Source organism: Acinonyx jubatus, chromosome B2 (genome assembly GCF_027475565.1).
Source record: "Acinonyx jubatus isolate Ajub_Pintada_27869175 chromosome B2, VMU_Ajub_asm_v1.0, whole genome shotgun sequence".
In the NCBI taxonomy this organism is placed as follows: Eukaryota; Metazoa; Chordata; class Mammalia; order Carnivora; family Felidae; genus Acinonyx; species Acinonyx jubatus.
Window position 1 is genome coordinate 88,607,508 of NC_069385.1, and position 27,838 is coordinate 88,635,345.

The 27,838-nt window shown below is 37.1% G+C and overlaps 1 protein-coding gene and 1 pseudogene across 5 annotated transcripts in view; both read right to left on the minus strand.

Annotated features, from left to right (window-relative positions):
* The window catches only part of ADGRB3 (adhesion G protein-coupled receptor B3), a 727,056-nt gene that overhangs the window by 557,712 nt on the left and 141,506 nt on the right, over positions 1–27,838 (minus strand). The gene's annotated exons all lie outside the window — the stretch shown is intronic.
* LOC128315606 (adenosine 5'-monophosphoramidase HINT1-like) lies at positions 1,873–27,398 on the minus strand (annotated as a pseudogene).

Below are 27,838 nucleotides of genomic sequence, written 5' to 3' on the forward strand. Positions count from 1 at the left end.
ATATCATCTATATCAATATCTATATCTATAATATACAATATTACTCAGTCATAGTAAAGAATGTAATCTTGCCATTTTCAATGACATGGATGAATCTAGAGGGCACTATGTTAAGCCAAATAAGTCATATAAAGACAAATGCTATATGATTTCACTCATGTATGGAATTTAAGAAACAAAACAGATGAACATAGGGGAAAAAAGAAAGAGGCAAACCAAGAAACAGATTCTTTAAGTACAGGGAACAAACTGATGGTTACCAGAGGGGAGTTGGGTGGGGGATGGGTTAAATAGGTGATGGGTATTAAGGAGGGCACTTGTGATGAGCACTGGCTGTTGTATGTAAGTGTTGAATCACTAAATTAAACACCTGAAATGGTGTTTTATTTTAAAAAATGGTCAAAAAGGCTAACTTGTGTTACATCATTGATGTTAGAATAGAACTCTGTATAAACCTTTCTTGATGTTTCCTGTCAATAAATATCAAAGCATTAAAAATAAGCATACGTTTAACATCATTTTAAAAGTTTATTCTGAGTAATTACAAAGACAACTGCATAATGATATAGATGGTCACCATATTATGCAATGAATTAAATATATTATAAAAGTGCAATAACAGAGGACTACTTAAAACTATTATATATTCCAAAGAGGAAATATTATGTAGATAACTCTGACTTACAGATGTGAAGATTGGTCAAAATGTACTATTATAAAATTTCTGATTATAATTTTTATATTGTTATTTTGTATTATATGGCCATATTTAAAAAATACACATAACAGATTTACACGCACATGTTTGTATAGATAGAAAGGAAGACAGCTAGATATTTAAAATTTTCAAGATATATTCTAATGTAGGAACAGTTATTGTCTCTGGGAAATGGAATTGTAAGTACTTTTCCTTTTTTACTTCAGGCTGCTTGTTGATTTATATCTCTACAATAAACATGAGTATTTTGTAAGTAAACAATAATGAGAGTATTGTGTAAATGTTAGAATAACAAATCTCTAGACTATAATAATTGCAATTAAAATAAAAATTTTAAATATTTTAGCAACATAAACAATTCTGTTTGGCAATATGTGAATACACAAAATTGTATATCTGCTAAGATTCCAACTTTGTGTTATAAAAGTTATCTGGAATGGAACATAGAACACTGATGCCAAAAGTACTAGATTCTAGAATTATGAGGGTTTTTTTTTTAACATTTTAAATGTTAATACTATTATAAAGTTGTTTGAAAAAAAAAGTATGAGCTCAGGTATGTACATCCAAAATCATAATCTATAAATATGAAAAGCCTGTCCTGGAGTTCACACATTCAGTAGTTATTTATTTCTGAACATCTGGTAAATGGGTAAGTTCCTGACTGACTACAAAAGTAGAATGTGGGCTGTGACTACATGAGCCTAACTTTTTGGATTAAAAGTTAACAAGTGTAATCAGCTGGATGTTTTATTTATATTTGCTTATAGACAATGGCATGATGTCTGTATATTTTTAAAAGGAAAAAAGCAAATTCCAGGAATTAAAAAGTAATTCATCTAAACCTTAATACCTTAAATGTATCAATCATAAACATGGAATTTGCAAACACTCTTAGAATCGTAAGCCTACATGGGACACCTGGGTGGCTCAGTAGGTTAAGCATCCCACTCTTGACTTCGGCTCAGGTCACGATCTCATAGTTTGTGAGTTCAAGCCCCGTGTTGGGATCCATGCTGACAGTGCAGAGCCTGCTTGGCTCTCTCCCCGACCTGTCTTTCTTCCCCTCCCTGCTTATGCTCTCTTTCTCTCTCAAAATAAATAAATAAACAAAAAAAAAAAAAAGAGAGAGAGAGAGAGAGAAGAGAGAAAAGAGAAAAGAATCCTAAAACTACACAGGAAATATGAGTTTAAGTGTGGAAAATAAACACCATGGCCATCATTCCTTCATTTACAAACATCTGTGATATACAGGCACTGTGGTAAGATCTGGCACAGAAGTTCCTTATTCAGTCACATAAGACAGTCCCTGCCAACTGAACAGTATGATCTGGTTGGTGAAGATGGGCTCCAAACACCCCCTCCCCCCACCCCCCAATAGTTCAATGGCCACAGATAATATGAACTTTTATTTCTGGTCTCAAGGCCTTCAGTGAATGAGAATTCCGGACTATCCCTTGTGGAAGGGGAAGTTCTTTCATGGGTTAGTGTAAAATAAGATGGAATTCGCTCCATGTGAGGTTTTCTTTCTTTCCTTCCTTTCTTTCTTTCTTTCTTAACCATGCAACCTTATCTTTTATTATGTATGGGCTTTTAAAATTATTCCCTCAATCTCTCCATACACAGGTAAAAACAAATATACTATTTAAAATATTGGAACTTGCAAATATTGACCATTGCCTAGAGAAGGGAAAATTATCCCTAAAACATGCTTAACCAGGAGGCCAATTCATCTGCCGACCTCCAAGAACATGGAGATGAACATGATAGACAGACTGTCCCCCTTCTGAACCTTCATTCATCACCATTCGATAACCCTTCTTTAGGCCCAGATCAGCAGCACATTTTTTGCCAACAATCATTAAATGTCCAAGAAGACTTTCATCATCATCTTCTGCTACAGAAATCTGGGATATATGTTTCTTGGGTATCACCAGAAAATGTGTTGGTGCTTGAGGGGAAATGTCATGGAAAGCAAGACACTGGTCACCTTCAAAAATGATTTTGCCTGGGATTTCCTTGTCAATGATCTTTCCAGAAGATCGTGTCACCATCAGGCCAGGTGAAGTGAGCCTTGGTGATCTCATCAGTCATCTCGGCCTCCCTCCAGCGCCCATATGAGGCTTTCTTAACCATTCAATTACATTCGTTAACAGGATGGAGTTCAATAACATAAATAAAGTAAAATAGACTGAGAAAAGAAACAAGCTATTAAATAAGTGATCAATGTTTTAGGGAGATGAAGAATTTACAAAATGTTCACATTCTATTTTGTAGAGTGTGCATTCAGAGTATAGACTCATTTTAAGATGGCACTTTTTCAGAATCATGGTCTACCCACTAACACAGAATGAGAAATCAGAGAAAAGTCAAGGATTAAAAATTATTAAAGATGAAAAAACAAGAGCTACAGTTAGTACTAATTGAATTGGAAATGATCTAACATGCAAAATAAACACTGAGAAATATTGTACTTTAAAATATTGATTTAAAATATTTAATTTTGTTGTAATAATTATGATAATAAATAATTCCCCCTAATTACTGCAAATCACCATTTAAATTGCAGAGAAACTATTTTTAATTCAATTTCTTTCATTAATTGCTTCTATATGAATGTCATATGAAGGAATATTATAGAATTTCCCTCACCAACAGCTTTGATGAAGGAAAGACTATCATCAGATAAATCAATACTTAGTGATCACTTACACTGTGCTAAGCACAGTGAGCGCAAAGATTAATGTAGACCCTAACCTAATTGAGGAAATAGTGTAGTGGAAAACAGAAAAAAAGTTTTCAAAATACTTTCAATATATGATGTACTATTACTGCAAAACTCTAATGCACATAAATAGTCCTAAAGGCAACACAGAGGCAGTTACTAATTTTCCATGTAATAATCAGAGGAAGCAAGTGACACAGTAGGAATGACATTTGGGAGATGATTTCCAAGATATGCATGACTTTCTCAAGTTGAAAAGTGTGAACAGCATTCTAGACAGAAAGCAACAGCATAATCCAAGGCCTGAAGGTATGAATGTATGTGATATTTTGGAGGCCTTCTGGTGTCTCTGCTAAAAAAGTTATATTAAAGTTATATTGTATGAAGACTAGGACAGGCCATGAAGTTTGTTATGCATGTAATGGAAAGCCACTGACGTGATTTCATGAAGGGTATGATCTGTCCAAATAGAACTTGAGCTCCTAACAGACAAAGAAAAAAAGTAAAAAAAAAAAAAAAATAGGAGATATTACTGGAAGACCCACACCCTTAAATCCAAACGTCATATTTCACGAAAGAACAAGTACTCAGTGGTACTGGAGAACAGTGAAGAAACTGAGAATGGAGATGAAGAACATTTATTTGGACTTCAGAACCATCTCAGTAGTGCAATGGAAATTAAAACTTGAATGCATGGAATTGAAGAATGAACAAAAGTAAATTCATGTGTATCAACAAACATTTTCATACATTTGCTCATCAAATAAAAAACAAACAATGAGCCATGTGGCAATTGTTTGAAAGAGAGGCAGAAATATTGAAAAACACTGTTGTTTAAAATGAACAAGAGCAAAACAATCAAAGTGTAAGATGACAGGAAGGAGACAGTGGAAAAGAGGATATCAAAGGTATGAGAGAGAAATATGGCAAAATCCCAGGTGAGGAAAGGAAAGCAACTGAGAACACAGGTGTAAGATTTGGAAGGTGACACTGCTTTTTGGGAGAGAGAGAAGTGAGGACATGGATATATTTGGAGGTTGAAGGATATAATCTGGTAGAGTTCACACCCAGCAACTGGTTTCATTGAGTTAGTTGAGTGAGCAGTACAGTAGTAGCATTTAAGGGTTGAAAAAAGTAGTGAGATTTGAATTGGCTGTTTTGGGGAATGAATGAACTATGGCATTCTGGATAGGAAAAGGGACAATTGAGTACCCTGGAAGCTCCTATGAATACAGAGACCATGAGCTCTATTGGAGTCAATACGTAGTTGCTGGATTCTCAGGTAAGTTGACATTTGATCTGTGTCTTTGAAGAAGTCATAGGATTTCAATGAGTAAAGAAAGATGACAAGGGCATTTCAATAAGGGAGATAAACATAAAGGCCTAGAGGTGATTAAGTCTGTCATATTTATGGGCAAAATAATTTGGGGACAGTTGTCCACTAAAAGGTATATGATAGAATATTAAAAAGAAGGGGAAAAGATTATGGCTAGAAAAGAGAATAAGAGACAGCACTAGAGAAACAAAATTGAGGTAGATGGAGAGGACCCTGACTGCCACATAAAGAAGCTTGAAATTCATTCTTTGGAAAATAAAGGAAAAGGCTTTTAATAAGGGGATTGAATTAAACAGAAGATTTTAAAAGGTAAAGTCTGTGGTGGGAATGTGAAACCCAGACTGGATTGATAGAGACTGTATTTATGTAACCATCTACCTAGAAAATCTAATTCTCATCCATTAACACCAATTCTGAAAACTAACATACTTTACACAAACCATAGGTTTAACTGAGTAAGTTGGTTCATTAATCAAATAATTAGTTCAATTAGAGATTTTCATTTCAGTTGACCAGTTGTTTCAGTAAATACACATCACTATGAGCTTTTTTGTTATACTATGATTTTCTCCACAAGATTCATGAACATTCAGAAATCGAATATTAAGATGTTACATTTCTGGTTAACATTTACTGAGTTCCCCATCCTCTAAGCATATGTGGTCAAAACTACCACATTACAAGTGAATACAATTTGCAATTTGTAACACAAAGAGAAATTAACCAAGCGTCCTACTTTTCTGTCTGCATCCATAATATGACACATCCACACATTGCCATGTTTGCTTCCCATCTCAAATAGTCCTCTTGTTTCCAAGAGTATAGTAAAATTAATCTAACTACTCAATGGACTTAAACCGTATTCAATATTCAGTTACCATGGCATTACTGTGTGTGTGTGTGTGTGTGTGTGTGTGTGTGTGTGTGTGTGTGTGTGTGTGTTTGCATGTCTTACTTTATTGGAAAGAAAAATAGTCCGAGATTTGGAGACTTGGGTACATGTCTGAGTTCTACAAAATTGAGCTTTGTGTCCTTAGATGTATCGGTTAAATTTATTTGATATCAATTTCTTCGAGTGGAAGAAATAAAGGAGTTGGATTATCTCCTTTCCTTGCCTGAGGCTCTAAAATACTCTTCATTTTTTAAAATCTGTTTCATTATTGTGTGCTTTCAATCTCTGGTAAATCCCATAATCTATGTGTCAAAAGGTCCAACTTAATCATAGGCTGTGTCCTCTGCTGTGGTTCAGACATGTCTGGACATATTTGTCAACCTAATGGGACAGACTGGAGAGGAGCGGATTTATGTATTCCACGTGAGTATCCTTCTTCGGCTTAACAAAGAAAGGGTGAACACTGTGCTCTTGGTTAATAATTATTGGGGAGGCCAAAAATGGAAGGGATAGGATAAAGACTCTCTTTCTTCTGATTTTGAAATCTGTTTGAAATCCCAAACTGAAGGAGAGTGATGCGTACAGCCTCTAAGAATAAAGCATGACACTAAGCAGGGGAGAGAAACATTTCTGTTAAGAACAGAACATTCGATGAACACAGGCCCTGGGAACTCGTGGAAATAACACAGGGCAGAGGAGCAGACCAAGTTTTTTCCATTATACACATGGGCAACAAGCAAGAAAAATAATTAAATTAATGCTATATATATTAATTATGTCTATAAACATGGACCAATGGAGCTAGAGAAAACTGAAATTAAATTTGGTTATGATCTCATCTGTAGCACACAATCCTTTTTGCTTCCGTCTCAGAATAAAGTATTTATATTAAACAGTTTGTGGGATATAAGCAATCCTACTTGGCCAAAGGCACGTCTGGCTCTTAAGTCAGCTGCTCATTCTTCCCTCTCCCTTCTCCCATTTAGACATACCTCTTATGCTCCCATGACAGCTATTTGCACCTGTAATGATATTCTTCCTTTTGTACAATAATTTCATATAAGCTAGTCTTAACTCACAATTTTTGAGCTAGTACAAAGATGGAACCCTGATGGGGCACCTGGGTGGCTCAGTAAGTTGAGCCTCTCTCTTGATTTTGTTTCAGGTCATGATCCCAGAGTCATGGGATTGAGCTCTACATCAGACTCTGCGCTAAGCATGGAGCCTGCCTAGTATTCTCTCTCCTTCTCCTTCTGCCCTTGTCCCCTGGTCGCACTTTCTCTCTCTAAAAATTAAAAACAAAATCTTTAATAAAAAATGGAAGAATCATGTTAGTTTTTAAAACTCTGCATTAATAGTGTTTAACTTCTCTGACATGTCAATAGCAATTGACATTGTTGGTCCATACCCTCTTCCTGCTAAAATGTTTATCACTGAAATTCATGGCTAAGATTCCCTAAATCTCTCCCTGTTTCTTCACACTCCCCTTGCTAGTGTCCTCCTGATCCTGATTATGTAGTATGCCTCCAGGCTCATGCTTTTCTGCCCATTTTCATCCTCTGTCCTCCTCTAATCTAGGTGATCTCAATGGCAGGTATGCTGAAGATTCCCATGTTATCTCCAGTTGGAACTCTTTCCTAACTCCACAGGAAGATATGCAACCACCCACCCAACCGAGTGTCCAAAAGGCATCACAAGCTAAACATATCCAAAAACGAACTCAATTTTCCCTCCTCCATATTCCCCCACAACTTTGCTCTTCCCACACCTTAACAGCTCAGGCCAAAAATCTAGTATTCCTCCTTGATCTTCTTTTTCCACACATTGAATTGAATCCATCCGTATATCCATATATCAAAATACACACTTCTCAATTTCTCACCATTCCCCTAGTCCAAGACACCATGATATCCCTCCTACAGTGCTGATGTACCTTTTTCACTAGTCTCTCTGTATCTACTCTTGCCTCTTGCATTTAATTCTCTATGCCCAGCAGCCAGGATGACCTTTTAAAAATACAAATCAGAGCTTGTCACTCTGATGGTCAAACTCTTCAGGATTTCCATTTCAAATGGCGAAAATCCAAACTCTTCTCTACTGCAAGGTCACTTCCTATATCTCTGAAACTCATTTCTGATCCCACTTCCCCACTTTGACTCTCTCCATTCCATGCCAAAACCATTTCTATTTCAGTGTTTGTAGTCAATGTTCACTCTGCTTAAAATGTTCTTCTAGATCTTCGTGCAGGTGTCTGCTTCATTCATTTCTCCAATTAAATATCACCTTCTCAGAGGTGATATCTTATCTAAAATAGCATTGTCAGTGTAAGACCTCCCTTTATTTGCTTCTCTGCTTTAGTTTTCTCTATAAATGTTATGACTACCTGGATTTGAATATTACATTATATTGTATTGTATCATATCATATCATATATTTATTATATTTATTATATTATATTGTATTTTTGTACAATAGTACATTCCCTGTCTTGGTAGGTGGTACCACTTCTTATTCTTCCTCCAAGGCACAAAACCTACAAGTAATTTTGGCCTGTCTTCCTCACTACTCAAATCCAATGAGCCACTAGTTTCTAGTAAGATTCCCCCTCCTAAATAATTTTCTCCTCTATTCTCTATGGCACTAAGTTTGTGTGTTTCTGTTTTAATATTTTATCACCTATTTTTGGATTCTGTAACAATTTCCTCACTAGTCTTCCTTCCTAAATTTGCACTCCTTTCCCCTCCCTTTATACCATCACTATATTCTTTAAAATGAAAAAGTATTCATTTTTTTCTATTATGTGAGTCTGTTCAATTATCTTCCTAGCTCTCACCCCTCTGTAGCCTTCCCACAGCCCAGAGGGACATCTAAGCAATCAGGTGGGTGTCTAAAGCTTTCACCCATCAACGTCTTTGCAGAGAATATTCTTTCTACTTTGAATATCCCATTCCCACTATCTTGTTCCTCCTAGAAAACTCCCTGCAGCTTTTAAAATACAATTTTGAGGTTTGTTTCTCCAGGAAACTTATCCTTAGTCTCTAGACAGAGTTGCTCTTTCTTCAGTTCCATCTCTGTATTTTAAATGTGCTTCCATGATTGCATTCTGTATTCGGTGTTCGAATCATTACCTTAAATGTTTGCCTCCCCTACTAATCTGAGAACCCTATAGAGGTGAGCACAATGTTTTATTCATCTTCTAATCCTCTAGATGAAGACCTAGAACAGACTTGAAGCACAGAAGGCTTGTGAATACATGAATATTTGCTGAACTCGAAAATACACTTCCATAAACTTATGTATAGTTGTTTTTCAATAAACCATCCATTTTAACGAGTTTATTTTAAATTTTATTTAAACCTCCCATCCCTTGACTTGCAAAGTAAGTCTGTCACTGAGGAGGGCATAACAGGAAGATGTTCTTTAACTTTAAAGTGCATCTTGTAGAGAATTGCTTCACACTAGAAATCAGAACAATGGGAACCTCACAATAAGAAAGTACAAGTAGGAAAAAGGAAAGCATGGTAAGAATAGAAAAGGCACATAGGTATATTCATTGGTGACTAGTTAGAACCAGTCAACCTGAAATGATTTTATATGATTTACTAAGGAAGCAAATATATTACACTGATTTCAGTTTCCCTGTTTTAAAAATAATTCGATGTTCATTCTTGAGAGAGAGGGAAACAGAGCACGAGTGGGGAGGAGCAGAGAGAGGGAGACACAGAATCCAAAGCAGGCTCCAGGCTCTGAACTGTCAGCACAGAGCCCGACACAGGGCTCGAATTCACAAACCACAAGATCATGACCTGAGCCAAAGTCAGACGCTTAACCAACTGAGCCACCCAGGCGCCCCTCAGCTTCCCTGTTTAATGTTTACTGTCTAACAGAGGTGAAAGCATAAATGAATGAAGGAAAACTCAAATACAAATCTCAGGAGCAGCTCTTGATGAAAGGATGGATTCCTTGTCTTTATATAGCCAAAGCAAGCAGAAGCATTTGGTAGATCAGGAGCAGGAAGCCTTCAGCCCAGGTCAGTGTTTTAGTTTATTAAATAGGAGCCTCTACGACAAGCCCTTAACTATTTTGAACCTCCATTCTCACTTCTGTAAAATGGGGAAATGACTCCTAAGGACCAAGAGCCCTACTCTCCAGTGGGACCTGATGGCTTATAGGTGTCAGTGTGTACGGGTATCTCTCTTCAATTCTGTAAGTATAGCTTTTTGTGCTTGAAATGTCCTACTCTGGCCCAGCTCTTCACCTGATAAGACTCCTAGAAAGCTTTCCGTTATAGCCTCAGGAAGCACTGAACATCTCTGCACACAATTTGTTGTCCACAACTTATTTGTTCATATGTCTGTCTCCTCTTATTAGACAGTGAGAGAGTAGGAGTCATGTGGTTCTTCTCCTCTATGTACCAGACGCTTCCATCATGATGTTTGACTGATACTAGACACTTAATGCAGATGCGTAGAAGAGATAAGTACAGAAACGATAAATATAAGGGATATCTTCATGGCTCATTCATTTGTACATGCTGGCTTACTTCAGCTGCTAGATAGGCCTTGAGGTAAAGAGAAGTAGACATTCCAGTCATAGAATGTTTTCTCCCAAACAAACCCTAAGGAAATTAGGGAAACAGATATTCTTTATGTCTCTGGAAATATTTTTCAAACAGCTTCTATCATCACCTGTGAGATTCTCTTCTCTTAATTTTACAAAGCAGGATATATAGCACAGATACAGTATTACATATTTTTTTTTCTTTTTCTTCTAACTATTTTTCCTCTACAGAGGCTACCTACAAATAGGTACCTAAGAAATCTCACCCTAGTTTCTGGCAACTCACCCTATTTTATTTCACTTACAGAAAGAATTGTGCTTAAATTGTTATGAATGGGCAAAGGCATTCCCTGGACTGATTGTATCAGAAGTTACAGAAGCAAACATTTCATTTCAGTTTCCTGAATTTGTGTCCTAATAGAAGTGTCACCAAGACAACCGGAGTCCTAAGCAGTGAACCTCAAAGATGGGCCAAACATATTCCCAGAATATCTGCATTCAGCAAGTGCTTAACCAAAACTTTCAGACAAAATAGGAAATTCTCAGAATTCACTTGGAAAGGCTAGCAGCAGAATGACTATAGACACTCTGGTATAAAACAGATGAATAATTATCAAAAGAATGGCAAAGATAATGAGAATACAAAGAATGGAGGTGTTGTCAGGCAAAATAGGGTTTAGATTTGTATGAATACAAGCCTTCAAAAAAACTGAAGGAAAATGATATCTAGACAGATTCTATTCAATAATATAGTATATAGAAGAATATTCTAATAGGTGGTAAAACACAGAATAAAATATCTTGGACTAACAGGGAGTTCTACCTAGATGCCAAATGGTATATGACATGTATATGTCATGTATATCATATATACATATACATATATATATATTATTTCATCATTTAATCCACCACAACCCTATGATATATAATTATCATTATTACAAGTGAAGAACAGTAAGATTCAAGAAGCTTATGAAACCTGACCAAGTAGCAGAGGAAGCTTTGAACTCAAATCTCCTTGGCTCCAAAGCTTCTTTTTACACTTTCACACCAGTGATTCTTAAGCACAGGCTTATCATTTACTTGGCAGCAAAACCAGAAGAGATTCATGAGGACGGAGCCTGAAATTCTATGAATCTAACATTCTATGACTTTATATAAAGCCATTAACACACATTAAGTATAAAGCCTATGAGCCTGTCTAGTTCATGGATAGGTTTTTAAAAACGAAAAGACAAAGAAAAATACTGCTCTATGAAAATAATTATTAAGAATTTTTGGACTCTGTTGGAAATTTGATGAAAAATTTCCCTTCAGAATGCTTTGCATTTTAATTCAAGGTGTTCATGGACACCTTCAAGTTCATTCATGAACATTTCATGTTTACCTAATACTTAAATCTTAACCTTTTTCCAAGGACTTGTAATAATTTCAGCTTTTAGATTCCCCATAAATATTCAACCTTTAAAAATTAAAACTTCACTGAGGAAAAATTCTGATGTTTTGATTTGAGGAAAAACATTGATTTGACCTCTAGCTGGCTAAGAGTATTTTACGATTTGCATTTTTATCACTGTATCTTTGCATCTGATTATTTTAAGAAGACATATATAATTGCTCCTGTTTTTCATAGCAACTTTTAGCTTCCTGCATATCTTACCAATCTTTGTTTGGAAAGAAAATATCTTCTTTGTTTTGGACCTCTGTGCTTTTCTATACTATATACTTTATTTCAAGATATATTTTTTTCTCTCTACGATAATTTCCCATAGTTTATAAAAGATAACTTTAACTTCCTATTTTCATCTGTCTTCTTTTGAAATGCCATTGGCTGATTACAGGACTTAAGATCTGTGATTGTTAAAGTGACGAGTTTCCAATGGCATATGCATGAAAGAACAGCTAAGAGATGATATCACTGAACACACCTCACAGTTCAGGGGGCCTGGAGTTTTAAATACTATACGTGCATTCACTTTCACTTTCATGAACATATTACCAAAAATTCTCATTACTGGGCTCCACATATGTACCTATGGCTTTAGTCAATAAATTACATATTCTCAAAATTAGCAAAAATAACTAAGAATAACAGAATTTAGGGGCACTTGGGTGGCTCAGTTGGTTGAGTGTCTAACTTTTGGCTCAAGTCATTAGTTTAAGTGGCGCATCTCACTCTGTGCTGACGGTGAGGAGCCTGCTTGGGTTTCTTTCTCTATCTCTCTGTCTCACCCTCTCCCTTTCTCTCCCTACCCCAACCCTCCCCTGCTTGCTCCCTCTCTCTCTTTTTCTCAAAATAAATAAATATTAAAAAAAGGAATAACAGATTTTATTAAAAAAAATTCATAGAACTTCCTAGGAAATCATGAACAGTCTTGTTGATCCATGTGAATTGAAAGAGGAAATATGATATTCTGCTATCTTAGGACTCCAATAGTGCCCAATATTAAAATTGTTAAATTATCTGAGCACAGTTAACAGACATACAGAGGACAAGATCAAGCCGGATTTAAGCAACAGAACTCCAATACCTTTGTGATCCTTTCTGCACACAGACCTCTCAGAGAGGATTAATGGTTGAAGAAGAGCTTCCAATCCTTGGTTCAGCCTCTTACTGAGTTGCATTCCTAACAGGGATATGGTGCATCACTGTAGTACTTATGTCCTTCAAAACTACAAAGGAAATAAAGCCACCAAAATAGACCACCAGGTTGTAGACATTCTAATTGCCACATCTTGAGTAAACTACTTCACTTCTTCAGGCCTCACCTTATATGTAAAGTGAAGATAATAATAGTGCTTGCTTTATAGGGTTGTTGTGAATATTAAGTAGATGAACATATAAAGTGATACATGATATGAGCTCAATATGCTGCAGCTATTACCACAGCATAAATTTCTTCCCTGCATTGCATCTCGTTTTATAGAAGAATAAAATGAATTGGCTTGCATTTCAAACTGATTCCACAGCTTTAATAAATCTAATATTTTATTAATCTATATTTATGGATTAGTATGAAATAACACAGACACATGTGCACACACATTATCAAAATATTAAGATAAGTTAACGTCACATGGCTCTCCCTTAAGGGATTATATTTTGATAGCCACATATGCTTTGGCTATAGCTTTGAGTCATTTCCAAATTTAAAGGATACATAAAATTTGCTAATATACATAAGCAATTTTACCATCTAGGAGTCCCAATGTTGGTTTGGTTATATTGAAGAAAGTAAGAAACAAGATATTTAAGCTGAAATACTGCTTCTCACATACAAGTCCCAAATTGCACAGGCAATTTTTAATACTTAGAGTCCTAATGAGACAGCTTTACATGCATCTTGAGAAAGCAGAAGTGGAAAGGCTCACTCTGTCATGGATGGTAGGGCGGTTAAGTAACACTAACTGTACATAGTTACCAGATTTAAAATAGGAAGGATTATCAATGATGAATGAGATGGTACCTAACATAAACTAATTTGTAAATAGGGTGATAATTTTATCCAATTAAAAATTTAAAAGACAGAGTATAACCTTGAAGAAAATTATGAATGTCCTAAGAACAAATGCATGCATAGAGGTAAGAAAGTAATTCATACTGTGCTATGCAGATAAAGGGATAATCCATGGCTATAGATATTGTGTATAATGCGTGCGTGCGTGCACACAGACACACACACAAACAAATCAAAAGATATAGTAAATTTTAAAGATCAAAATCCAGCTATCAATCCACAAGGGTGGAGTGCCTCAGCAGCATATTACCAGGATATGAAAAAGGCCTAGAAGACCCATTGCACAAACACCTGTGCTGTCTCCCTCTACTTAGTTATAAGTAAGTATCCATAAAGTCTTGCCTTGGGCTTATTAAAGATCCTCAACTGAACCATTAAGCCAAATATTTTAAAGAAAATAGAAAAAAAACCAGCAGAAATAATCCTGAATGCTTGATAACAAGAAATGAGGGAACAGAAACGAATAAATGAAAAGAAGCAGCTATCTAAAATGGCTGGAAATGTACTTCGGGGAGGTAAAGAACTGTATTTGGGCAGGGATTATTTTGTTGGCTCGTTTCACTGATATAGGTCTTACACACATGGGGTAAGTCTAGGTGTTTTCTCAGGCTTCTAAATGTAAACACTTCTATCTGGGGTGCTAAGTATCCTAGTTATTAATGTAAGAGTATTCTATGCGAAATTCCTGTATTAACATTTTAAGATCAGAAAAAGGGCTTTTTTGGAGGTGTCCTGGGCCTAAACAGAGGGAGAGGATGAGAGGAAGAAGTACACTAGAACAGGAGGACAGCGGTAACCTCAGCTGAGAGCCTGTGGGGACCCTTATAATGGACTATACAGGGAGGTATTTTCACTTTTGTTTCTCTCCTCCCCACACTGGTGGTCTTGGAGCTTCGTGTAGACCATTTGAAAATCTGACCTGTCTTCCTAAATGCCACGGATGCATAAAAGGAGAGCAGAGAGCAAGGAGTGCTGCATCTGAGCTACTGCAAGGGTAAGGGGTGGGAGTAAGGGCGAGCAGTTGTTGGTGACTGTTGATGGAAAATGGCATCATCAGAGTATCCTTGTTTCTGCCCAACAGGAGATATATTTACAGTGCAGTTTCCAAGCTTAAACTGCTTCTGCCAAAAGGGGTTTAAAATGCCAGGGCTCTTGACAGTGAGAGGAAACGTTGATTGTGCAGAGCAAATAAAGCTGCCAGGACAGCACAGACACAGACGTGACACAATTCAGGTCACAGAGATGGAGGGCTGTAGAACCACGGGGCAACCGTCACTTTGGATCACAGGGAAAGAAAAGCAAGGCCTTACTCAGAATTTAAAGACCACTTAGAAAGAAGCTAGACACCTCCCATAACTTAGCAATAAGAGCCCTGAAACGAGACTGGGCATTCTAGTTTTCAGGACAGGAGCACTGCTAGTCACTGGTAAGGATACTCAATGAACCAGAATTCATCTCTCCTGCTCATAGGTTACTCTGTGCTATCTCCTCAGAGAGGAAGATACACACAGGTTCACAAACAATAAGCTGTACTCCCGCATCAATTACTGAGACTGGAATGAAGTCGATCACTTTCACCATTACACAGACATTTAAAATATTTTTTTGTAAAATAATCTTTAGAAACACCTGATTCAGGAACACTTTAAAAAATTTTTTTAACATTTATTCTTTTTTTGAGAGACATAGAGAGCCCAAGCAGGGGAGGGACAGAGGGAGGGGGGAGACACAGAATCCGAAGCAGGCTCCAGGCTTTGAGCTGTCAGCACAGAGCCCAATGCAGGGCTTGAACTCATGAAACACGAGATCATGACCCGAGCCTAAGTCGGACGCTTAACCGACTGAGCCACCCAGGCGCCCCTGGAACACCTTATATAACACTTCTAGCCAAGATTCTAGGGCCTAGAGGTGATAAAGGGAGGAAAGCAACATTCCTCTTTTTACCAAATTCTTTCTTTACAAAGATTATTTCTCTGGTTATACTAATCCTGCTCTTGTTGACCACTTGTCCAAACCCGCTTTGATCTTTCAGAGTATGGACTCTGATTTCATTCCTAGAACTTGTCCTTCTGGGCCTTCCAAACCATCACACAAATTTGTTCATGAACATAATGTTAATATTCTTGGCTTGGCTACAAAGGTATATTGTCACATTTAACTGACTTCTAATTTACCTGATTTAAACATAAAAGAATCATTTCCAACACATAATTTGAATAATATTTTTACCTTGTTCATCGAAACCTCTTTTGGGCTATATTTTAATTTATCTTCGAGAAACCACTTCAGATTGGGAAGACATGATCACAGTCTCACACATGTGGACAATGAGGCATAGCTTCCTTATTCAAAACCAGCCAGCTAGCTAATCGCAGAGCTAGATGTAAAGCTCAAATCTTCTAACTTGAGAATCTGCAGTGTCTGTACACTGCCCAGCATTCAATTTTTCCCAGTAGGAAACTGAATTTTCCGAAATAGTCAATTTCCATAGAAACCAAAGCAACCAAAGGAGGAAAAAAAGAAAGAAAAATCATCATCAACTAACTTCTTTAACATTTTGTATTGTCCATATTCATCATACTAATATGGCATGTATTTGTATTTCATACACACACATATATTCATAATCCCTTTACTCTTTTTAAAGCAACATTTTCTATTCATTACCTGCACATTCATGAATCACTGTATATACATGCACATGACCACAGTGTGGAAAGACATAAATGAATATTCATTTTAGAATCATGATACTGACAATTTTAACTCTTTCCTCTGAAATAAGCCTATTGACAAGTTAGAAGATAATACTAATGAAACTACATTGTCATTTAAGGATTTCTGTTTTTTTCTTTTATCAGGTGCAAGGCAATTTCGAGTATGTTCTTTTTTTAATATAATTTATTATCAAACTGGCTAAAATACAGTGCATTGCAGTGTGCTCTTGGTTTTGGGGGTAGATTCACGTGGTTCATCGCTTACACACAACACCCAGTGCTCATCCCAACAAGTGCCCTCCTCAGTACCCATCACCCATTTTCCCCTCTCCCCCACTCCCGTCTTCAATACTAAATTTTTTATTAAATAAACAGTGGTGATAAAGCTCTATGAGAATCAGATGGTATTTCATCCCCTTGTCATATGCTTATTAACCATAATTAAATTCAGCCACTTCTCAACTCCATCCATCTAGACTGCTTTAATTACAAAACATGACAGTAACCTAGAGAATGTTGACATTCAAGGGAATAAAATGAACACTACTAAACTCTGTGAAGGAAAAGAGAACAAGAAAAGGACATGGACTATTCCAATATTAAGAATTCTTTCTGCGCTGTTGAGACAAAGCTAGCCCCATTTAATGCAGATGATGTATAACTCAAGTGAGTGCCGACAAGAAAGTAAAATCGAAGAAGGCAGGAAAATAATTTTTCACCTGTTAGTGAGCAGACCAAAAGTGCATTTCTACCTCTAAAGCACCTTGCAACATAATGGAAAACCAGGTGAAGCTAAGTTTAAAGCTCATATAAAAGTATTAAATAGCTTTCTGTTTACTGAAGGAATTGATATACTTGACAGGTGACATTTCTGAGAGGTAGACTATTGCCAGTGGAAAAAAAATTAAATCTATCACAAAGTCTATTACTGAGAAATAATAAATGGTATGTGGATATGAAAGGAAAACACAATATACAGAAAAATTGGGGGGTGTTATAAGGTAGTTTAATTCCTTTAAATATAGACATAGCATAACTATGACAGAGTAACAAGAGATAATTTGACTTACCAAGAAAACCATGAAAATATGCAAAAGTAACACTGCATTGAACAAATAGGGCAGTTGATGGTCTTGGCTCTGCTATTTAGTAGATCTGTGGCAAAAGTTTCACCTTGCTGCTCTTCACTTCCATCATCTTCAAATTGTAGCAAATACAGCTATGCTACTAGACTCATACAATGATTTGAGGATTATATGAGAAAATATACGGGAAAGTTTTATGGTAAAGTGTAAAGCTATGTAACTACATTTATTCAGATGCCTTTAATTTTAAAGTAACTTAATAAAGGGCCCAATGAAGCATTTATAGCTGAAGTCTGCTCAGATATCACCAACCTCTTTCCAGAACATCGATTTTCAATAATTGAGAAGTTGAGAAAAAATGCTAAGTGGTTGGATGGAGCTGGTGGCACTTCTACTTTATTAGGATAACATTTCAACTCAAGTTCATTTTTTTAGGGCATCCTCCTAATATTCACTCAGTGTCCTAAACAGTGACCGTGTGCTATGCAAACATATCATAGTAGCCATCTAACTCTGCAGGCAGGGTAGTATTCCTAAAGTAAAACCGGCTAGGACTCTCCCACCACACAATCATCAACAATTGCTCACTTTCTTTTGTATGAAGTGTCTCCAGAGTATGACATGTCTCCTGCCATGATTCTTATTTCCCTTGACTGTTCTCTTTTCATAATTCCTCCTCTCAAACTATGCACTAATAGTTCTATACTACCTGCCTGTAGCCATATTTACCAGACTCTTAGAAAACGTTATACAGTATTGATACTGCTGCTGTGCTCTACTCTGTGATCGCCTTTTGGTTCACCTGAAGAACCCTCACTCTTACCGCAAGTTCATTTGAGTGTATAGTCTCTTCTAAGTCTCCTCTGCCCCCTGGGCAAATTGGTCACTTCTTCTTTTGTACTTACACTATGTCCTAGATATAGAAGTAATCCTAGAACTCTGAACACTTCTTATACCTAAGGAAGCAACATAGAGCAGGGGAAGGAGCATGGATTTTAGAGTTGGAAAGTCTGTATCAGACTCTTGGCTATTCGGCCTTGTGACCCTTGACCTCTTAAAGTCTCAATTCTATTATCTGTAAAATGGGAGTGATAATAAGCTGAATTCAAAGAGTTAAATGAGAAACTATTCTGAAATAATTGAGTTCCTGGCATATAAGTAGTACTCAATAAATGTTACATGGTAGCAAATATGAGAGTTAGCAGCAGTAACAATGATAGTGGTCATTGTTTACATGAAGGTCTTCCCTTATAAAACCGAAAATTTCTTCACAGCAGAGATACAGTCCATTTCATCTTTATCCTTTGTGCCATCATGTAGTATTTCTATTAAAAATGAGTATGCCCAGCACAACACTATTTAATACACTGGCTCTCAGATAAATTCCTGACACCTCTCTTCTGTTGCTTGTAACACCTGTGGGCGTAAAACTGTTTCCCTGGCTTCCTTGCCATCATGCTTCCAGCGAAGTTTGGCCAATGGGTGGCACTGGTCTAACAAGGTGCCACTGTTTCCTAGGATTCAGCAACAGCGCCTCTTCTCTGTCCCTCCAGCATTAGGCATGGAGACAGCATGTGGGGATTATTAACCTTAGGATTGCTTCACTTTCCTCTACTTGTTCATTCAGCTGTTCTATCTAATCCTAATGACCATATTAAATTCCCTCTATTGATTTATCTGGCACAAATACGTCTTCCTGGCTAAATCCAGGATTTTCTCTCTCTCTCTCTCTTTTTTTTTTTTTTGCATCTGATCTTTAGTTCTCATGACCCACAAAGTTTAAGAGGAGATAAAAAACCTTGCCTATTTCATAGGGTTGATGCATGGGATCAAGGAAAATAATGGACATGTCAGTATTTTGAAACTATAAAATGTTGCACAAATATAACATTTTGCTCTTAATATTTTCAATTGAAAAGGAACAACTTAATTTCACTGATCTATAATAGTGATGTTCTAAGCGATACCGATGTCTTCCAGTGACACCATGCCTGTAACTTACATGGTTGAATAAAGAGAAGGACAAAGTCTAAAAGATAACTGAGTTTGGCAGAGCAGAAATTTATAAGCTCATAAGTCAGAAGATACTGATAGAAACAGTGAAAATTATGATTTTACTACAGACAAGGAACCACTTGGATGACAGCTACCTGAGACTTTGCTGCAAGTCTTAACTTTGCAGATGAGCAACCATATTAAACTCCACAAGAATTCATGCAATGGCAGGTTATATTACCCATTTACTTGAGAACAACACAAATAAAAACAAAAGCAAAATACAAATGCAGATAGCAAGGTTTTGCTTAAGAATTCCAACTTTCAAGTAAATTTTTGAGTTCTGAATACATATTACAGAGTAGCTATCTGATATTAAATAAATTAATAAGATAATTAAGACAAAATTATTAATCACAATAAAATAATTAATCAATACCGCAAGTAAAACCTAAGACATGTTAAATACCGTTTTGGAAGAAACTGCTTAATGGTGAAATCCAAACAAGGTCTGTAGTTAGTAGTGAACCAAGTCACTTTCCTTGTTTTGATAATGTATTCTGGTTATATAAGATTTTATCATTGGGGGAAGCTAGGAACTCTTCTGTACTATTTTTGCAACTTCTTGTGAATCCAAAACTATTTCAAAATAATTTTAAAAAACACTGTGCTTAGAATGTCAAGAGGATGTATAATACAGCAGAAAAAAATCCATTAAAAAGTTGAAGTGCAAAATTTGAGGCCTTAAAATAACTTTTTGCATGAAATTAGAAATGCAGTTCTTACTCTGCTATATAACTAATACACTTATGCATTTTTTAAATCACTCCACAAACATGTACTGTCAAGCCATTATGCATTGAATATGTTGTCATATTTTCCTTCTGATGTCTTTTATCATTCAGGTGATGTTCTATCCTCTTTTCTGATCCATCTTTCACTTGTCCACGGGTTTCAAGTAATTTAAACTCCTCTGCTTGAGGTTCAGTCATCCCCCAGGAACATCCAAGGACAACAAGTCACTAAATCCTCCACAGCTCACTTTTCAAAATGACAAACAGACCATATACCTATCAGTCAAACAAGAGGCTCTGATCGGTTCCTCATGATATTTACCTCTAGGTTTATGTGTATAGTTTGAGTAGCACGAACGGAAGAAACATCTGGACAAAGAGAATAGTCCCATTCTTAATTCTGCAGATGTTTGAGATCGGACTTGCAGATATTGTAGGGATGGATTCCACCCTGAGTCTAGGGATCCCTGCAGTTATTCAGGATGATACCTCAACCCCAGCTCCAACAGTGAGTCTAGTTATGTAATTTCACACAACCATTTCGACTTTCCTCCAGATGAAAAACATGCATACATTCTTTTCTTTCAGACAACAGAATTTGTCAACTTCAAAGACATTCTTTTCAAAGAAGCAAACATACGCAAAAGAAAACTGCTCTCTAGGCTAGGAAAGTGTCTACCCTGGGACTTTATCTCCTTCAAAAATGTTACTTCTGTCACAGGCACAGAATAAGAAGTCGGGAAAGTAAAAAGTCAGTAGACTCTCCCTCTTATTTCCTCCTTCATATGTAAAGAGTTGTGGGGAAAGTACCATCTGTGACATAAATGAATGCTGTCTGACTGAGGAAGTTCTTAGCCTCTCTGTGCCTCATATAAAAAATAAAGTAAGTTATTTTTAATGTCTGTGATGAGCTTAGATGAATTTGGCACAGTTTTTGGCACATGAGAAGCCCTCTTCCTGAAAACTAGGAAGACAGAGGTAGACATATTATTCAGAAAAATACCTGGGCACCAACTCTGCTTTCTTCCCACTGATAATTCACACTAATTTTACTTCAAGAACAGTATGTAAAATATCGATAAATATTTCCTCCAGCAGTATTTCATGGTTGGTCAGAGTAAGTCTTCTGCAAAGAAGACATTATCCCTAAGAGTAATAGAGCTGCAGCACAACAATCACTGAATCTTCTAGATCTTCAGAGACCCAATATTGCCCAGGCAGTGTCTCATCGGCAGTGTGTGACTCTGTTAGGGGCTCTAGAGAATGAACATGAGGTGTACATATTTTGGGGAATGTAAGGGGAGAAAGGTGGCTCTACCATCTCTGTTCTAACTTTTAGGGCCACTTTGTTTCTGTTGCAATTTTTTTTCCTTACCTTGTCTGATACACACACATACACGCACACATACACACACACATACATGTACACATACTGTATATGTATTTAAAATGCACATATATGTATACATTGTTTGTAAATACACACACACGTTTTTTTTTAAATCTTGACTAATAAAATTGAGTGATCTCTTCTTGCTAATTCACTACCCATTATAATCAGTGTAGCTCTGAGACTTTCAGCTGCTGTAATAATCATCATTGCCTCCTTTCTTCACTGTAACCTTATTTCCATTTGAGACCAGAATCAGGGTTCCCATTTGCTATGCTGAATCGTTGGAAACCTAAAAGAGAAACCATGATTATACAATTTTGGTTAGGTCCAAACCAGAAGTGCCTTCCTGTTCCACCAGATGGCAGTCCCGCATCAGGACGGAAAAAAAAGGGGGGAGGTGGTTGGTAGTATTTTGGATATAGAAGTATGTAATTCTGGTATTTTCTGCAATGGGAAAAACTGATAAATATGCAGGTTGGGTTAGTAAGAAATGAAATGTAGGTGTTTTGTACAAAATCATCACAACTGTTCTGCAAAAATAAAAAAGCAAACAATTGAAACTGCCTGAATTAAAAATATTTTGATGACTAACCTAAGCTCTGCTACGTGACACTGCAAGAGTTGAAAACAAACCCACAAAACATAGAACGTGTTCAAGTCTGTGGATACAGTCACTATCTGCATGTGGTTAGTATTCTAAATATACCTCTGCTTCATAGCTGCAAATTGCCTCAAGTTTTTCATTTGGAAAGTGGGCATGACGAGGCATTGCTGGTAGAATTAAGTTAGAATGCATGCACATGCATGAACAAGCTATAAGGAATTGTCTTTCTGTAGTAATAAAGGGATTGAAGAAGACCTAGTTTTGCCCAACAACATGTGGAATATGAAGCTTTTCCATCTGTCTCTCATAGCACCTCTCACCAAACACTAGACTAGGTAGCTGTCACACATTCCCTGGGGAAAGCCAGCCCAGAATCACTAGCACAACTCTCATGCCAGTAGCTCGGCTCTGCTCCAAGACTATGTCATTTGCTGGCAGTAAGTGATGCTAATGAAATAGCATCTACTTCAGGATGCCTGATGTGATGGCCATGATGGGCTAAATGGCCAGTTCCATAGACAGGAATGGGTAAACTCACACTTGGAGCCTTGTAACTACTGAAACTGGCATCAACAGGCTTTGTTGCTTCACCACTTTAAGCATGTGCTAGCTTACTAGATCAGGATGATTTTGCTTTACCTTGCTTATCAAGAGAGCATTTTTCAGCATGCTCCTGACATCAGCTAAATCAAAATTTAGCTTCAGCTTTCGATTTAGAATTTTTCAAGCGGACTGTGTACATTTCTGCACGAGGCTTCTGGATCATCACCTCCTCTCCATTGGGAGTCAGCTGTAAACACCTTTAAGAGATGGTTCAAAATCTCTTCCATAGATATATATTAGCATATCATTCTTACCTTTAGTGGTTTTCTTAGCTCCTGAAGAGATCAATTAATTCACCTCTATTCCTTATTCTGCTCCTTATTCACTTTGGTACCATTAGCAATTTTCCAGTATTAAAAAAGTCTTGAGTTTCTTTTTCAGCCACTTGCTACCATTTTCCATGTGTCCAAAGACATTTTCCCCTTGCTCTTGTGCCTTTTATCACTGACCATTCTGGTTATCACTGGGGGGTACTATGAGTTTGTACTTTGGCTGTCTAACATACATTTATCTTGCACGACCCAACCATAGAGATATTCAGAAAAGGAAAATAACTTGGAAAAACATTATTTCTACATTCCAGCCAGAACTTGGAGGCAGGGATATTTTTTTTTTTGTATTTCGGAAATGCAATCAAAATGTTGATGTCTGCAGCTATTTGTTAATTGCATCACTGTGCAAGTGAATGAAGGTCAATTAATTTAACACAAAGTTTGTTTGTGTGGTAAAAATACCACTATGCTTTCAGAGATAAGAACACACACTTACAAGCCATTACAACGCAAGGTTCAATTTCCCCTGCACATACGGCAAGGCATAAAGATGCAGCTTATCAAAGTCTACTTTTTGTAATAGTTGGATTGTATTACAGCACAAAAACAGATTTCACATATTATATTTAACCTTAGGAAAAATTATGTAGGTCCACTAGTCTGTTCTGCAATATTTTCTATAATCAAGCAGCTAAATGGGTCACAATGTAATACTTTATATATTTTTCCTAACCCAAAGGCCAAGTAGAAATTTGACCTAATTAAAGCTCTGTAAAGAGGTTTTTAATTTTTCCACTATTGTGAATTTTACTTAGTTATTAAACGAAGATTAACAATTTCTTTTTTATTATTTCATATAAAAACCCGCAAGAAAATCAAAGTAGATTAATAGCTTTAGAAACAAAGGTGACACTTAAGACTACAGCCTTTCATTGTGAGTACCCACTATAACCGGCACTATCATTTTTCTTAGATTTGTTTACTTTCCATTATTCATAATTGCTTCTTTTAATTGGACCATGCTAGCTTCGTTTAGACTCCCCTTGAGAATGATGTTGGCAGAAATGATTGGCAGTTCTCGCTCCCACACGTTGCCATCCTATGCAAATGTCAGTTAACAGGCTTCTCTCTCCAATGTTTAAGAGTGGGAGTCTGAATTTAGCAGAAAGTAGTCTGGGTGCACATATTTCTGAATAAATGCATGTGAAATTATGCATTCAAATTATGGAATCAAGGGACTTGAAAGGAAGCCAGAGAGGTCAACTACTGCATCCATGCCCAGTCTTCAAGTTCCTGGTCTATTTTTCAGCCACTCCAGGCAGGTGAAACTATATCCCACTTTTAAAGATCATTATATGTAATCCTTCTTCCGTTGTCTATCGCTGAGGGTTAAGAAGAGCATGACTGACTTAATTTCGCAAGCAATTTTTTCTTTGCATGACTTTTAGCACTAAGGCTCATAATAGAGTTTCCGATCAGGAATAAAATGTCAAGTCTCAGTCCCTTACCCCCCTATTTTTTTTTGCATCCAACTAAAACTGAAGTACTATTAAGCAGTGAAATGGCCACTAAATGGGGGAGTGGTATAAACAGAAGCTATCAGAAGAACAATGAGTCTGTGTTTGCTTCAATCTCCAGATCATCATTGAATATGCACTCTGTATACATTAATGCACGTAAGAAAAATACTTGGCCAAATTAAAGCATGCTGGAGTGACGCAGCCCAATTCAACACTGACTTCCAAATTTTTACTTATAATACCACTCAAAACAACAATATATTATTCAATAAATACTGTATGGATAAACTGTTTTTATAATACATCAGCTAGGTATTTCTTTAGTAGAAACAAATGAAAAGTAAATGAAAAACTCTTTTGTCATCTAGGTTGCCTGGATTAAAAATGAACTGTGGGACAGAAGAGAGAAAGGTTCTCATGGCTAGGTCCCAACTGGTGGTGGCCGAAGTGGAGAAGGTTGTCGCTAGGGCACGTAAGATAAGATATAAGGCACAAAATGGAGTATAACTGTTTTTATGTATTGTTGAAATCTTGAAGAAGTCTTGTATTCCTTATTTTTATTTTATTTGAAACAGTTACATAGTTCCCACTCTATGACAGCCATTGTTCTGAGTGTTTCATAAACATTAATTCATTAAACCTTGGACATCAAGGGTAAGTAGAAGACTTGGGGGCTACTGTTAAAGAGTATGCCATCAATTTTTTCCTGGCTAGATGCTGTCTTTTGGATATTTGCACAAAGGAGTTGAAGTTCCTATTTTAGTCCTACTGTCTTCTCCCTAAAAGAAAACACTGTCTGGCTTTCACTCCCCAAAGCCATCTCAGTGACTTGCAGGGAGACCTGGGGCCTATAAATGTCACCAGATGCACAGAGGCAGCACATTCCAGCCTCCTGGGGCAACAGGTAGTGTTCTCTCAAGTCAAGGAAATGCAAGACAGCACTAGCTTCCCCAGCCTGGTCCCTTACTCATTTGGACTCCTGCTGATCACTGCCCGCCCCCACCCAGCCCCACCCCAGGTCATCTGGATGGAGCCACTGACAAACACAGGTTGGAGTTGAAGTGGGTTCAGGAAAAGAAACTAACACATCCCCCCCACTCTCCCTGCCACCAGCAATTAGCTGTGAAAGATATGTAAGTAAGGGTTTATGTGACTTAATTAATCCTCACAAAGAAAGTTTCTTATTCCTACTTTATTCCTTTTTTTTTGAATGTTTATTTTTGAGAGAGCAAGCACAAGCGGGGGGGGGGGGGGGAGGAGGGAGGGGTGGGCAGAGAAAGAGGTAGACACAGAATCCGAAGCAGGCTCCAGGTTCTGAACTGTCAGCACAGAGTGTGATGTGGGCTCAAATCCACAAACCGTGAGATTATGACCTGAGCCGAAGTCAGATGCTTAACCAAATGAGCCACCCAGGCGCCCCTCTTATTCCTACATTAGAGGCAAGGCAGTAATCATGAGCCTCTCCCCATTCCTAGAACTCCTATGTCTTTTGCTCAGTTACTCTCTTAAACAACTGAAAATGCCTCTTGCCTTATTCTCTTCCAGAACTCCTCCTCTTAAAACCTTACAGGATAAGGGCACATTTATAGAGCAGGATTTTGCTTCCTGTCTGGAATATATTTGTTGAATCCTGAACAGGTTTTTGCAAGAAAGGTGTTTGCTGCTGTGATAAATAGACTCATTGATAAAATGTTACTATTGTAATTTCTGCTTGTCTCAAAATAACACATTTTGGGGGCCAACTGGGATGAATTTCTAGGCCTCCTATTGTATTTCCAATATTGAGAAATGTTTCTCAGAAACAAATGTTACTGAACCACTACCTTTTCCTGAACAGAAGTGTCAGTAAAAAATAGTAATAAACATAAAAAGGCTGCATGCCACTGCATGCCCAGTGCCCATAATCTTTCTCTGTAATTAAAATATCTGAAAATGTGTGTAAGTATAAAAAAATGGGAGGGGGATTAATCGACTTTAATTTGGGGGTTGTTAGAGCTAAACTCATATATTCCTGGAAGCAATCCTGAGGAGACCTATATTAAAATAAATTCACCTAAAACTTCAGAGATGTTGTACCCCCCAAAAAGAAAAGAAGGCAAAGTGGAAACCCAGCATTATTCCACCTGAGAAGGCTCCAAAGTGCACAGAAATAGTTTATCAGAATTATTGAATCCAACTCTTACCCTACCCTGTACACTACTTCTCTGCCCCTTTCTTGGAACCTGTGACTTAACAGATTATCATATAAAGAAACACAGGGCTACCTCACTTATTCAGGAAATCCTGTTCACACAAGGTCCATAAAAATTAAAACTTAGTAATAAGGTTTATAAACTTAAAAAATGATAAAAACCTGACATGTATTAGGCATCACTCTGTCTTCTTTAAAGATAATGCTCTGAATATAATTTTATGGTTTTACGTGCAGTTTAGATGATATCAAGGCTTTCCATTGTGTTCCCCACTATACCTCTCTCGGAGTTTACATGTGAATCACTCCCCTTACCATTTAAGTTTCAAAACACATATCTCTCAGTAGGCCTTTCCACAGCCTTTCTTTCCTCCTCTACCTCACATCTAGATCTTCATGCTTTGCTGCCTCTTCAGCGAACCCAATTCATCCCAGCTCACACTTCTGGTTTTAGTTTAGACATCACCATGCTCTTCCCGAGTTCTCCTAATGCCACAGACTTCTCATAACATAAGTTTTCACAAACTATTCACAGCTGCCTGCCTGTTTACTGTACCTTTCATTGAATGCCAAGCAAGTGAGGAAAGGATTCACTTTCCCTCATTTTTTGATCTCTAGAATTAATCCAGCGCCCAAAGCACAGCAGAGGTCAATGTGTGTTGAATGAAGGGATGCATTAGTGAACACAAATGACCTCACTGTGCACTAATAATGGGTTTTGTCAAGGTTCATGAACTGCACAGCAGTACAAAGAGGTGGTATCAGTTTCACTGGTGTCTCTAGATTCTGAGCTGGGAGTGTTTAGAACAGTATCAATTCTGTGAGTCCAGCACAGGCACAAGACAGAATCTGCGTTTTGCTGGTGGGAGTGGCAATGCTACACAGTAGTAAGAGGAGCCAGACTTGAGTCCT